Genomic DNA, 13,239 nt, shown 5'->3' on the forward strand with positions numbered 1-13,239 from the left:
TGGGAGCACGTGGGAGTCATGCCCAGCCTGCACTGCTGGTCAGAAGTCTGTGCTCAGAAGAATAGTTTTCTCCTCGTCATGGGCTGAATTGTGTCGTCACTACCTTTTCCGCCCCCAAGAAAAAGATGCTGAAGTTCTAACCCCCAGGACCTCAGAATGTGACCTTTCTTGGAGACTGGATCTTTACAGAGGTAATCAAGTTAAAATGAGATGGTTAGGGTGAACTCTTCTAATACATCTGGTGTCCTTATAAAAAGGAGAAATGTCGACACTGAGAGAAACACCCACACAGGGAGAATGCCACGCGAAGATAAAGGCGGAATCAGAGTGATGCTTCTTCAAGCCAAGAAACACCAAAGCGTTATCAGCAAACCACCATGAGCTGGAAGAAAAGCCTAGAGCAGGTTCTCCTTCCCAGCCCTGAGAAGGAAGCAACCCTGCTGACGCTTTGGTTTCAGACTTCTGGCCCCCAGAACTGTGAGATGATACATTTCCTTTGTTTAGTACTGCAAACCCAGTTTGTAGTCCTTTGTTGCAACGGTCCTAGCAAACTAATACACCTCTCTTTCTCAACAGCTAGTGTTCAGAGGGCCCAGCACTGAGGAATCCAGAACTTAAAGTCAGAAAAATGTTTTAACTAGACTGGAGGCTCAGAAGCCATCTTTGATAACTCCTCCCCAAATAAACACAGCGGCAGGAGAGACGGCATGAATACACAGGTAGAGTACCTAACCCCAACTTCCCGCACAAAACACACTGTTGGCCGGCCACGGTGGCTCATGCCTGTAATCCCAGCATTGTGGGAGGCGGAGGCAGGCAGATCAGCTGAAGTCAAGAGTTCCAGACCAGCCCGGCCAACATGGCAAAACCGTGTCTCTACTAAAAATACAAAAAATATTAGCCGGGCATGGTGGCATATGCCTGTAATTCCAGCTACTCGGGAGGCTGAGGCAGGAGAATCACTTGAACCCGAGAGGAGGAGGTTGCAGTGAGCCGAGATCGTCCCACTGCACTCCAGCCTGGGTGACAGAGTAAGACTCCGTCTCAAAAACAAACAAACAAAAACAAAACAAAACATTTTTTACAAATGCAGAATAAATAAAATACTGCCCAAACTACATAAAATCAGTTGTCTGTGATGCTATGTGGTAAGCATAAGTCATGCACAATTTGTGCTACGATACAGCAAAGTACATGTGTTTTTCACCAGGGTAAAATATAAACATAAAGAAAACCCCTGAGCACCTTGGCAAAAATAACACTTCATAAGACCTTTTTTACCTCTTTTTTTCCTGGGTACACAGGATGGCTGTACTTCCCGCTCTCCTTTGCTGCTAGAATGGGCCACATAACTGATTCTGACCAATAGACTCTAAGCAGAAGTGACCTAAGTGGAAGCAAAGAAGAGGGATGTGAGTCTTCCATCGTGCCTTTTCCCCCATCATGGAGAAGTCATATGTCAAGATAGTGGAGATGCAAAATTAACCTAGACTGGACCCTTAAGTCACTGATTGAAAGGGACCTGCCCTGGAGAACCACCTGTCCATCAGTGAAGGTTCTGAGAGAAAGAACTAGGTGTCTCTGAGATTGGGTGAGAATTATCTACCCTGACACTAAGCCTAACCCAACTGATGATGGCCCCTTACCCTTGTGATCTGTCTTTGACCAGTATACTATTCAAAAACAAACCATTTGGCTGGGCGCAGTGGCTCATGCCTGAAATCCCAGCACTTTGGGAGGCCGAGGTGGGCAGATCACTTGAGGTCAGGAGTTTGAGACCACCCTGGCCGGTATGGTGAAACCCCATCTCTACTAAAAATAAAAATATTAGCCGGGCGTGGTAGCTCGCGCCTGTGGTCCTAGCTACTTAGGAGGCTGAGGCAGGAGAATCACTTGAACCTGGGAGGTGGAGGTTGCAGTGAGCCATGATTGTGCCACTATACTCCAGCCTGGGCAACAGAGAGAGACTCTGTCTCAAAAAAAAAAAAAAAAAAAAAACAAGCCATTTGAAAATTATTAACTGGGCATTTCTCATATTTCTTGTTTGCTGAGCTCACAGCCATTTTGGTGGAGCAACCCACCAAACTATGTTCATGTGATTCCTGCCTGAAATCACAGACTCCAGTCCCCATGATAAAGGAACCGCGTTCCTAACTAGTCCTCCCTTAAGGAAAAAGGATGCTTCCTATTTCACAAAGCAGACTTTCTCAGACCAACCCTGATTGTTAGAAATGTATTTCTTCAGACCACCTAAAGTCAGACCCTCTGTCACTTTCACACACTCGCCTTCCAAGTTCTACCCTCTAGAGCTTGGGAATAACAAGAAACAAGTCCATACTTCTCCCAAACTTCTTTCCCCTAGGCTGATGTTTTCATCAACGGAGATTTCTTTCCAGAAGCCTTGTTAATCAAGCTATCACTAATGAGTCAAATCCCAATAGAATGCAGGCCAAAACATTGTCCCAATTATTTCGTTGTGTTAGGATTTTATAATATAAAAAATATATATTTTAAAGAAATGGAATTCCTCCTGGGGCCTAACATTCTTTCTGTTTTAGAAAGATTTGCATCATAGTAATATTTGTTGTATTTTGCTTTATTGGGATTGAACCCGCCATCATGCTGCTGAGTGTCTGAGTATGAATGTTGGAAATAGCTTTCTCTCACCGTTAGCTCAGAAAAATCTGTCAGTAAAACACAGGCAAATAGATTATGATTGTGTCGACAGCCTTTTTCATAAGCTAATGGGCTCTCTAACCCATTCGTGACTGCTGTCCTCCACAGGGTCTTATAAGCAGATTGCTCAAGAGTTTGCTGAATTTGGCGAATTGATACACTGGACTCATTTGATTTCCCATTTCTATGAATGATTGTTAGGTAATTTAACAATACATGAGTGTGCTTAGAATGCCTTATGGGGCATTAGTTAAGGTAAATAAGCAATTCAGTTGAGAACAACAATGTTAACACAGGCAAAATCTACTATCTTCCTTTTTAGTAGTGGATTCCCTTCATGTTTTAAGTGGAAATTTTAAAAGACATGCATACATGTGAGACTTCTGAGTCCTGTCATTCATATTTTATCATTAAGACTACTACAGGAGAGGGGACATACAATTTTACTTGAAAGAAATCCAGTCAACATGAGGGCTAAAACAAACCAAAAAAAAAAAAAAAAAACAGTGAAAAATTTCAACCATACTGTAAAAATATATTTTTTTTAATTTAAGTATTTAAGTTCAAATATTTGGTATTGCCATGGCTGGGGAAACACTTTTATATACTCCTTGTAGGAGTATAAACAGAGGTAATATTTTGGAAACGCAATTTGGCAAATATTATCAAAAGCCTTTCAAGTGTGCATACCCTTTAACGCAGACCCACTGATTTCACTTATAGGAATTTATTCTAAGGAGATAATACTGGGTATGTGCAAAGATTTATTTACGAAGATGTTTATTGCAACAGTACTTATAATAGAAGCAATTGGGAAACAACAAATAACCAATAAAAGAAAATTGGCTTTTAAAAAAAGATTCATTTATACAATGTTATATTGTACAGTCCTTAAAAATTATGTTATAGAAAAATTATTAATATGAAAAAATATCCATAATATACTATTAAGCTAAAGAAGCAAGTTTTGAAACAGTATTTTCAGGATGCCAATTTGGCAAACTCTCATATAAACATAGACTAAAGACATACCAAAATTTAGCAGTACCTACCTCTGAAGGTTGGGATTATGGGTGGTTTTTATTTCCTTCTTTATCTCTTCTGAATTTCTCTAAATGTTTTATAGTGAACACAATATATTTGCTGTACAAAAATACTATGATGAGATTTAATCTTATATGTAAAAGGTTCTAATTTCTGAAGATGCTATTGTTATGAGGAAATCAGGCACGTTTTCCTACCGGCTCAATTCACAATGCTAAGTGAACCAAACCTTTTTTTGGCATTTCTAATTACTACAGCGCCAAACATACTCCATCTTTTAAAGCAAGTTTGAAAACCAGTGGACAATTTACAATTAGCCAAGACACTCAGTTCAGTTTCCTTGAAATAAAAAGATGTGTGGAGTCTTTCAAGATGGAAAGAGAATATTAGTATTACCACCCAAGAGCATTAGATGTGGAGTCAAAACGACTACAGCCAAGTTCAAATTCTAATACTAACTGCCAGGTGACTTGAGGAAGTCTCTTAGTCCTTCCATAGGGCTCCCAGACTGCAGCTATATAGATATACTTTTTTTTAAATAAGGAATATGAAAGATCAATGTGTATTTACCTAAAATACCACCAAAGCAGTCATATGTTATATAGCACATAGCTTTAAGTCACCCCTAGACAAGAATCACAATAACTAATAACCAGTCTTGGTTAGAATGACATTGATGAAACTGATTTTCTTTTTCTCTTTGTCTTTATGTCTGTTGTTTGTTGGCTTATTTGATATATGTGAAATAAAACATACACTGACGCACAAAGTGCATAAGTCATAAATGTACAGTTTAACATATTATTGCAATGCAAGCCCCAGTGTAAGCCCCACCCAAGTGAAGAAATAGAACAGAGCCAGCACCTCGAAGGACTGATGTGCCTCTTCCCAATCACACTGCCTTTCTTGCCCTGGAGTCACAACTCTCCTGATGTTATTGTGATCATTTCCTTGATTTGCTGTATAGTTTTACCGCCTAAGTTTGCATTAACAATACAGTTTACTTGTGTTTAGTTTTGAACTTATATAAATGGAATCATACAGGAAAAATTGTCATGATATGATGGTTGTAAAAAACGTTTTGTGAAGTGTAAAGTATGTATGAGTAAATGACATTATTATCAGCAATCCTATTATGTGGGAACATAGACATTGAGTTGCAACCCTCTAAAGCAGGTGGCTGATCTCACAATTTTAATGTTAAGTCATTTGCAGTCAGGTCTAGACCTTCTCACCTCTCCAGATAGTCATCCTAAGCTCACGGACAAGGATCCACTGAAGCTCTGTATTTGTGACTTCTTGTGCCACCTGGATGGAAAAGTACCCACCCAAGGCTGAAGGGATCCATAAACACCTGCTTTGTTCATAAACAAGCAGGCTTCCCTCTGTTGAGTGAGTTCCCCAGTTATTATCAAGGCTCTAAGGTCATAACTGGTTAATTGTTGGCTAGAAATCAATACACAGAGAGTGATGATTTTTGATAAGAGCTTATAATAAGCAAATTCAAGTTCAAAAGACTTGCTGTGTTTCTGCTCTTACATGCTGAAGAAAAGGTGCTGATCTCTTTTGTGGGAAAAACCATAGCCCCACTCACGCTGCTAGCTAAATTAAGAACTGCTTAATATTTTTAACAGGTCTTTGGCCAATTCATTTTGTCCTTATGCCCAGGTATTCAAATACTACCTAGAATTTTTTTTTAATTGCAAGCAAATTCATCAACCTATTCTCTGGCATCATGAGGCCTCAGGGTTATAGCTACCCTTTGTCCCAGTTTTGAAACAATCTTGCCATTCTTTGATGTTAGCGGCTACCTTGTGAACTGATCTGTGGGGCTCCCAGTGCCTGAGGCTCAGTATCACCGTGGGTTTCCCAGCTGGCATTTGGCCAAAGTTTGCCATTCCTCCTGTGCAGCCACCCATGCATGTGTACATGAGCACACGCATGTGTGAATGGGTGGGTGTGTTCAAGCGTGTGTAGGCATACTGTCTGCTCATTCCACAAGTAGCATTACTGTGGATGGTAGCAATAACAGTAAGAATGCTTTTCATATAGTAAATGCTGGGTAAATGAGTGAACAAATGAGTAACGCTTCAACAGGCTTTCTACCCCAACATTCCTCTTCTCACAACTGAGCCCGTTTGAATTCCACCTTCGAGCTCAAAACTGTCCTTCCAAGGACTAATTCAAGACTTAGTCGAGTAAAATTTCAGAGGCTTTAGTCCAGATTCTCAAAAGATTCAGAATCCATTGTACCTGGCCAATCTTCCCGTGATGATGTTCAGTCCAAATTTGGACCACTGCTTTGTTTCTCTCCATAGAAGCCAGGTGCACTCCACCTTGAGTATCTGGAGCACTTGCTACTCAGCCTGGACACCTTGTTGACTATGTCCATTCCCATAGACAGTGGACATCATCTTCCTAAATTCAAGTAACTAGGACTGACTTCTTACGCTACTCAGACCCTGCCCAAATTAACATGTGGCTTTGTCTCAGTATTGGAAGATTTTTTGCCAAAACCTTTACCTTTCCCTGGTCCTCCCTGATCCTGACCAAAGCCGCTTCTTATCATACTCTCCACATGCCACATCTATTCACTGGAATTTCTCACCTCACTAGCATCTTGGTCTGTCCTCAGACCATCATGATGGGCATCCCTAATTTCCAGTTCCACTACTGTCCTGATCTGCCGTTTCCATTGCCTACTGAAAGGTCTTCAAATTTTAAATTAAATATAACAAAAAATTTTATTTTTTTTCTTTTTTCCCCAAAGTGCCTTGGAAACTTATAAACAATAAATTTTAAAACTAGGCTTTCAAAGTAAGTAAATAAGCAAAAAGAAAACAATCATAATAAACTTTGTGAAAGTATGAGTACAAATGGAAACACATACCATGTTTATGGATTGGAAGACTGGGTACAGTCAAGAAGTCAATTCTTTACAAATTGATAAATAGAATTAATAAAATTCCAATCCAAATCCCTAGAAAGATTTTTTTTAATATGTAAAGAAACTGATTCTAAAGTTTATATGGAAAGACAAGGAACTAGAATAATCAAAACGAGTCTGAAAAAGAAGAATAAAGTTGGAGGATTGGCCCTGCCTTCCTGCCTGATTTCACAGCCTGTTATACAGTAATCAGAAAGTGTGGTATTAGCAAACAAATAGACACATAGATCATTGAGAAAGAATAAAGACTCTGGCCGGGCGCGGTGGCTCACGCTTGTAATCCCAGCACTTTGGGAGGCCGAGGCGGGCGGATCACGAGGTCAGGAGATCGAGACCACGGTGAAACCCCGTCTCTACTAAAAATACAAAAAATTAGCCGGGCGTGGTGGCGGGCGCCTGTAGTCCCAGCTACTCGGAGAGGCTGAGGCAGGAGAATGGCGTGAACCCGGGAGGTGGAGCTTGCAGTGAGCCGAGATTGAGCCACCGCACTCCAGCCTGGGTGACAGAGCAAGACTCCGTCTCAAAAAAAAAATAAAATAAAATAAAGACTCCAGAAACACACTTATATGCATATGGTCAATTAATTTCTTACAGACACAAAGGCAATTTAGTTTATTTTCAAAAACTTATGCTGGAACATATATATCTGTATATGCTAATATGTGAACCACTTCAACCTAAACATCACACCTTATAAAAAATTAAATTAACTCAAAATAGATCACAGATTTAAATATAAAATGTAAATCTATAAAATGTTTAGAAGAAGAAATAGGAGAAATATTTATGACCTGGGGCTAGGCACAGATCCCTTTGATATGACATTAAAAATACAATATATAAAATTTTAAAAATGAGTTGATTGAACTTTATCAAAATTCAAAAATCTTTTCTCTAGGAAAGATACTATTAAGACATGAAAAAATAAGGTAAAGACTGGAAGAAAATAGCTGCAAATCACATATCTAACAAAGGACCTATATCTAGAATATATAAAGAACTCTCAAAACTCAACAGTAAAACATACAATCCAATTTTTCAAAATATGCAAGAGAATGAATAAACACTACATCATAGATGATATACAGATGGCAAATAAGCACATAAGGAAATGCACAACATCATTAGCCATTAGGAAATGAAAATTAAAATCACAATTGGATATCACTACATATCTATTGTTTTTGTTTTCATTTTATTTGAGACAGAGTCTTGCTTTGTCACCCAGGCTGGAGTGCAGTGGCACGATCTTGGCTCACTGCAACCTCTGCCTCCTAGGTTCAAGCGTTTCTCATGCCTCAGCCTCTTGAGTAGCTGGGATTACAGGTGTGCACCACCACGCCCGGCTAATTTTTTGTATTTTTAATAGAGATGTGGTTTCACTATGTTGGCCAGGCTGGTCTTGAACTCCTGTCCTCAAGTGATCTGCCTGCCTCAGCCTCCCAAAGTGCTAGGATTACAGGCATGAGCCACTGTGCCCAGCCACACTATATAGCTATTGGAAGGGCTAAAATAAAAATTTTAAAAAACTGACAGTACCAAGTACTAACAAGAATGAAGAGCATTGATATTCTTATGCATTCCTGGTGGGTGAGGAAAAAAGGTAAAATACTCTGTAAAACAGTTTGGTAGGTTCTTATAAAGTAAATGTACACTTACCCTAGGACATGGCAAAACATGTTTACACAAAAACCTCTACACAAATGTTTATAGCACCTCTATTCATAATACCTACAAAGTGGAAACAGCTCAAATGTTTTTGAACAGATGAATGAATAAGCAACTATGGGACAGTCATATAATGGAATATTTTTCAGCAAAAATAAGAACTATTACTACACATATCTCAAAGGCATTACACTGAGTGAAAGAAGTCAGGTTTTAAAAGTTACATACTGTATGATCCCATTTATATGACACTCTGGATAAGGCAAAATTATTAAAACAGAGAACATATTAGTGGTTGCTGGGGCTTAGAAGTAAAGGGAGGGTATGATTCCAAAGAACAGCACAAGGTTTTGTTGAGGTGATGGAACTGTCCGTCCTGATCGTTGTCGTGGTCATATAAATCTATACATAGCTTATACCCATAAAACTGTACTTTACGTCATGTCAATTTTAAAACTAAAACTAAAAAGAAGTCTCAGCACACTTCATTTGAATCTTTTTCCATATGGATAAATATTAATAGAATCATTTTGTATTATATAATAATGTTTAACCAGTTTTAGTTTTAAAATACTGTAAGTAACTTCCAATGTGATGAAATATGCGTCTCCATACCAAGTTTTAATGGTTGGGTTGCGTTCCATTGAATGGATAGAACACATATTACATAAGGAATACCATGTTGTTGAGCATTTGGGTTGTTTCTGATTTTTCAACTTTAGAAATGATATGTTACTCACTCTTATAGATAAATATCTGCATAAGTTCTTAATTATGCTTTAGAAAATGTTTGGAAGTAAACTTGCTGGGTCAAAGGTGTGAACTTTTAAAAAGTCTTCAGTATGTTTGTCAAAATGTCCTCCAGAAAAGCTATGCCAAAATCCCAGTCCCCTATCCCAAGGAGGCAATAAGAGTGCCCATTTCACTATATGCTCCCCACTCACATTCTGCTATTATATTATGTGGGGTTAAAACTTCTTCAAACCCTTCCACATGTCAATATCAGAGGTGTCACCTTTAAACAAACAACCCTCAGAGCCCAGCACAATGCCTGGCACATAGAAGACACTGTTTAGCCGGGCGCGGTGGCTCACACCTGTAATCCCAGCACTTTGGGAGGCTGGGCAGGTGCATCACCTGAGGTCAGGAGTTGGAGACCAGCCTGATAAACATGGAGAAACCCCGTCTCTACTAAAAATACAAAATTAGCAGGGCGTGGTGGCGCATGCCTATAGTTCCAGCTACTCGGGAGGCTGAGGCAGAGGAATCGCTTGAACCCAGGAGGTGAAGATTGCAGTGAGCTGAGATCGTGCCACTGCACTGAAGCCTGGGAAACAAGAGAGAAACTCCGTCACCAAAAAAAAAAAAAAAAAAAAAAGAGGACACTGTTTAATATTTGTGTTTGTTGGCAAGAATAAATGAATGACCTACCTTTGTCTTTGGCAATAACTTTTCCTATTTAAAGCTAAACTCTTTAGAGTTACTAAACATTTCAAGCAGCAATTATTAATTCAGCACTAGAGCAATGGTCTCAAAACATTTTTTTAAATCAAACTCCACCAATAAGAAAATTTGTGCATTCACCTCAATACATTTATTTATATTTTTATATTTATATGTATACACTCCTGTAAATCTATACATTAAAGAATAATAAGGGTTAATTTCTTTCTTATTTGGAGTTAAAAATAGGCATAAATAAAAGTTTGAATATTTTCTTTACACTCTTCAAAATATTGTTCTTTATATTTCCCCAGGCTGGGCACATTCTGCAGATTACTGTTCAAAGGAGCCTGGACACCAGGTTCTCTTCTGGACACCATGAAGAATACAGCAAAGGACAATACAGGCCCTGTCCTCAGGATTTCACCAGCAGCCTGGGAACAAATGCCACAAGAACTTTCTAGCTATCAGAGTCATATGAAAGCAGGGAATGGAGAGATTGCTTCCTACTGGGGAAGAGAAGAGTCTTCAGGGAAGAATGGGCCCTGGAGCAGCTCATAAAGTATGTAAAGAAGAATTTTGTGTTCTGTATGCCGAGAAAACCCCTCTTTACCCACGCCCTGGCAACATTACAGGATGTCATGCTGGGTAGTGCTGTTGAATGGGGAAGAGTCAGTACACCTGCCATGTGATAACTGTTGGTGGGTTTTCCTTCATGTGTTTCTTCCTGTTTGTTTAATGTATATATTTTCATTCTGCCTCCAGGACACAGTGACACATATTTCAGTTTTGGCAAAGGACAATGCCATAGGGGTGTGGGAGGAAGATGCCTCTGGCAAAGATAGCTGAACTTTGACAAGTTAATATCCAATGCTGCTTCATTGTCTTCTTATTTTCAAATATAAGAATCACAGCCTCCAAAACAGAAACGATGACTGTGCTCTCCCAAGACCTTTTCCCCTGCACTTAGTCCGAGGTGCCTAGGAATAACTTAAAAATAATGCATGCAAACATTAAATGAATGTTCCTAAAATGTGACTCTGACCCTGTCACTACCATGATTAACAGCTTCAATTAGTTATTCCTGTCTACAGAATGCATCTCAAATTTCCCTTGGTGGCATTCAAGATGCTTCAAATTCTGGCCTTTACCTCAACACCTGCTATGTTCCTCCTATCTCCTACCAGACACGTCAAACCATATGCTCCTCCTTGCACACAGGCTTTATCCCCCATAACAACTCTGCTAATTCACCACCACCCTGCCCCATCTGTCTAAGTCCCACTCACCTTCCTGTCCCAGTTCAGAAGTCACCATCTCTATGAAGCCTCTACATTCCTATCTGCCACCTGCCCTGGAAGAATCAAACTCATCCACCTTTGAGTTTCTATTATAATTCTTTTTTTTTTTTTTTTTTTTTTTTTTTTTTGCTATTGCCTTGGAATATAGTCATCTGTGTCTATTTCTGTCTCTTGCTTAGGACTAAAAGCTTTCTGAGGATAGGAAATGTTAAATTATCTCTTTCTACAACACAGCATTTCACACCAATGAAAAGGCGACTGGTCTCAGTAAGCTATGGCAATTCTCACCTCATCTAGGAAGCTGTTTAAATTTACCTAAATTTCAAATGTTCGCATCTGAAGAGCAGGCTGGGCAGTATAAGGAAGCTACAAAGTTTTGTTTTGAGTTGAATTTGACAAGCCTGTAGGACTTTCAAGGGAAGATGTCTAGAATGTGATTGGATATACCTTGCTGAATATAAGAAAAGATAACAAGTTAGTATTCATCGGTATACAGATAATAGTAAAAACTATGAGAGTCTATGAGATTTTCCTATAAAATGAGAAGAAATGTGCACCAAAGACAAAACCTTAAGGGGCAGCAGTATTTGACAATGAGGGGAAGAAGTGATCCCAAAGAAGAACAAGAAGCCATAATAAAAAAGATACAAATAAACTCCAGGTATTTGAATATTTCAAAAGAGAAGGAAATGATAAACTGTAGAATGCTACTAAAGTTCAAAAAAGTAAGGGCAGAAAAGTGTTCATGGACTTTGGCAGTTGGAATGTCCTTCATATCTCAATGAAAGCAACTTTCATTATGGTTAAGTGATGAATTGGTGTTAAGCTAAAAAGAGGGTAATCCTTTCCAAAGTTAGAATAAAATGGAAGAAGAGAAAAAAGTTGCTTGGGCCCAAGAGTAAGTTTGTTTCTCTATTGCTTTGAAAGAAATTTAAGCATGCTTATTAGCTAACGGAAAGGAATCAGTCCAGAAAAATATTAAAGATATAAGGGAGACACTCCATAAAAAGGATCATGTATCATGATACATAAAAAGGATTACGTATCATGATACATAAAAAGGATTACGTATCATGATACATAAAAAGGATTACGTATCATGATACATAAAAAGGATTATGTATCATGACCAGGTGGGATTAATCCCAGGAATGCAAGGTTGGGTCAAGACATGAAAGTTGTATTGGCTGGGTGCGGTGGCGCACACTTATAATCCCAGAACTTTGGGAGACTGAGGTGGGTGAACACTTGAGGTCAGAGTTTGAGACCAGCCCTCCCAACATGGCTAAATCCCATCTCTACTAAAACTACAAAAAATTAGCCAGGCGTGGTTGTGGGCACCTGCAATCCAGCTACTCAGGAGGCTGAGGCAGGAGAATCGCTTGAACCCGACAGGCGGAGGTTGCAGTGAGCCGAGATTGTGCCACTGCACTCCAGCCTGGGCAACAAGAGCAAAGCTCCATCCCAAACCCCCCCCAGAAAAAAAGTTGTATTAATAGAATAAAGAAACAAATTACCATTTCAATGTACACAGAAAAAACTTTGCCAAATTCTAACACCATTTCATGATAAAGACATTCAATCACCAGGAATAAAAGATTACTTCCTCAATCTGATAAAGGGCATCTATAAATACCTCAGCTAACATCATACTTAATGATCAAGAATGAACATTTCCTTTCTAAAATGATAAACAAGTCAAAGATACCCATTCATCATTTCTATTCAATACTGTACTAGGGGTTTTAGCTAGAACGATTAGGTAAGAAAAATAAATGAAACATACTCATATTGAAAAGGAAAAGGTAAAACTATCTATTCACAAATGACAATCTTGTATATACAAAATCCTAATAGCCCACAAAAACTTATTAGAACTAATACCAAGTTCAGCAAGGCAGCAGGATACAAAATCATACAAAAATCAATTCTATTTCTATATATAATTAATGAAAAATTAAAAATGAAATTAAGAAAATAATTTTATTTACATCAAAAATAATAAAATTATTAAGAATAAATTTAACAAAACTAAGACAAGACTTGCACAATGAAAATTACAAAACATCATTAAAAGAAATTAAAGAAGAGCTAAACAAATGAAAAGACATTCTATGTTCATGGATCAAAAGACAAAATATTTAAATGACAATACTCCCC

At 38.6% G+C, this 13,239-nt stretch overlaps 1 long non-coding RNA gene across 1 annotated transcript; it reads left to right on the forward strand.

The window, feature by feature from the left end:
* The first annotated feature begins 346 nt into the window (after positions 1-346).
* On the forward strand, positions 347-10,337 carry LOC131380919 (uncharacterized). The gene is made up of 3 exons (XR_009209220.1): positions 347-477; positions 577-719; positions 10,093-10,337. It is a non-coding gene; the product is annotated as an uncharacterized LOC131380919 (long non-coding RNA).
* The last annotated feature ends 2,902 nt before the right edge of the window (positions 10,338-13,239 follow it).

Source organism: Hylobates moloch, unplaced genomic scaffold (assembly GCF_009828535.3).
Source record: "Hylobates moloch isolate HMO894 unplaced genomic scaffold, HMol_V3 SCAFFOLD_13, whole genome shotgun sequence".
NCBI lineage: Eukaryota > Metazoa > Chordata > Mammalia > Primates > Hylobatidae > Hylobates > Hylobates moloch.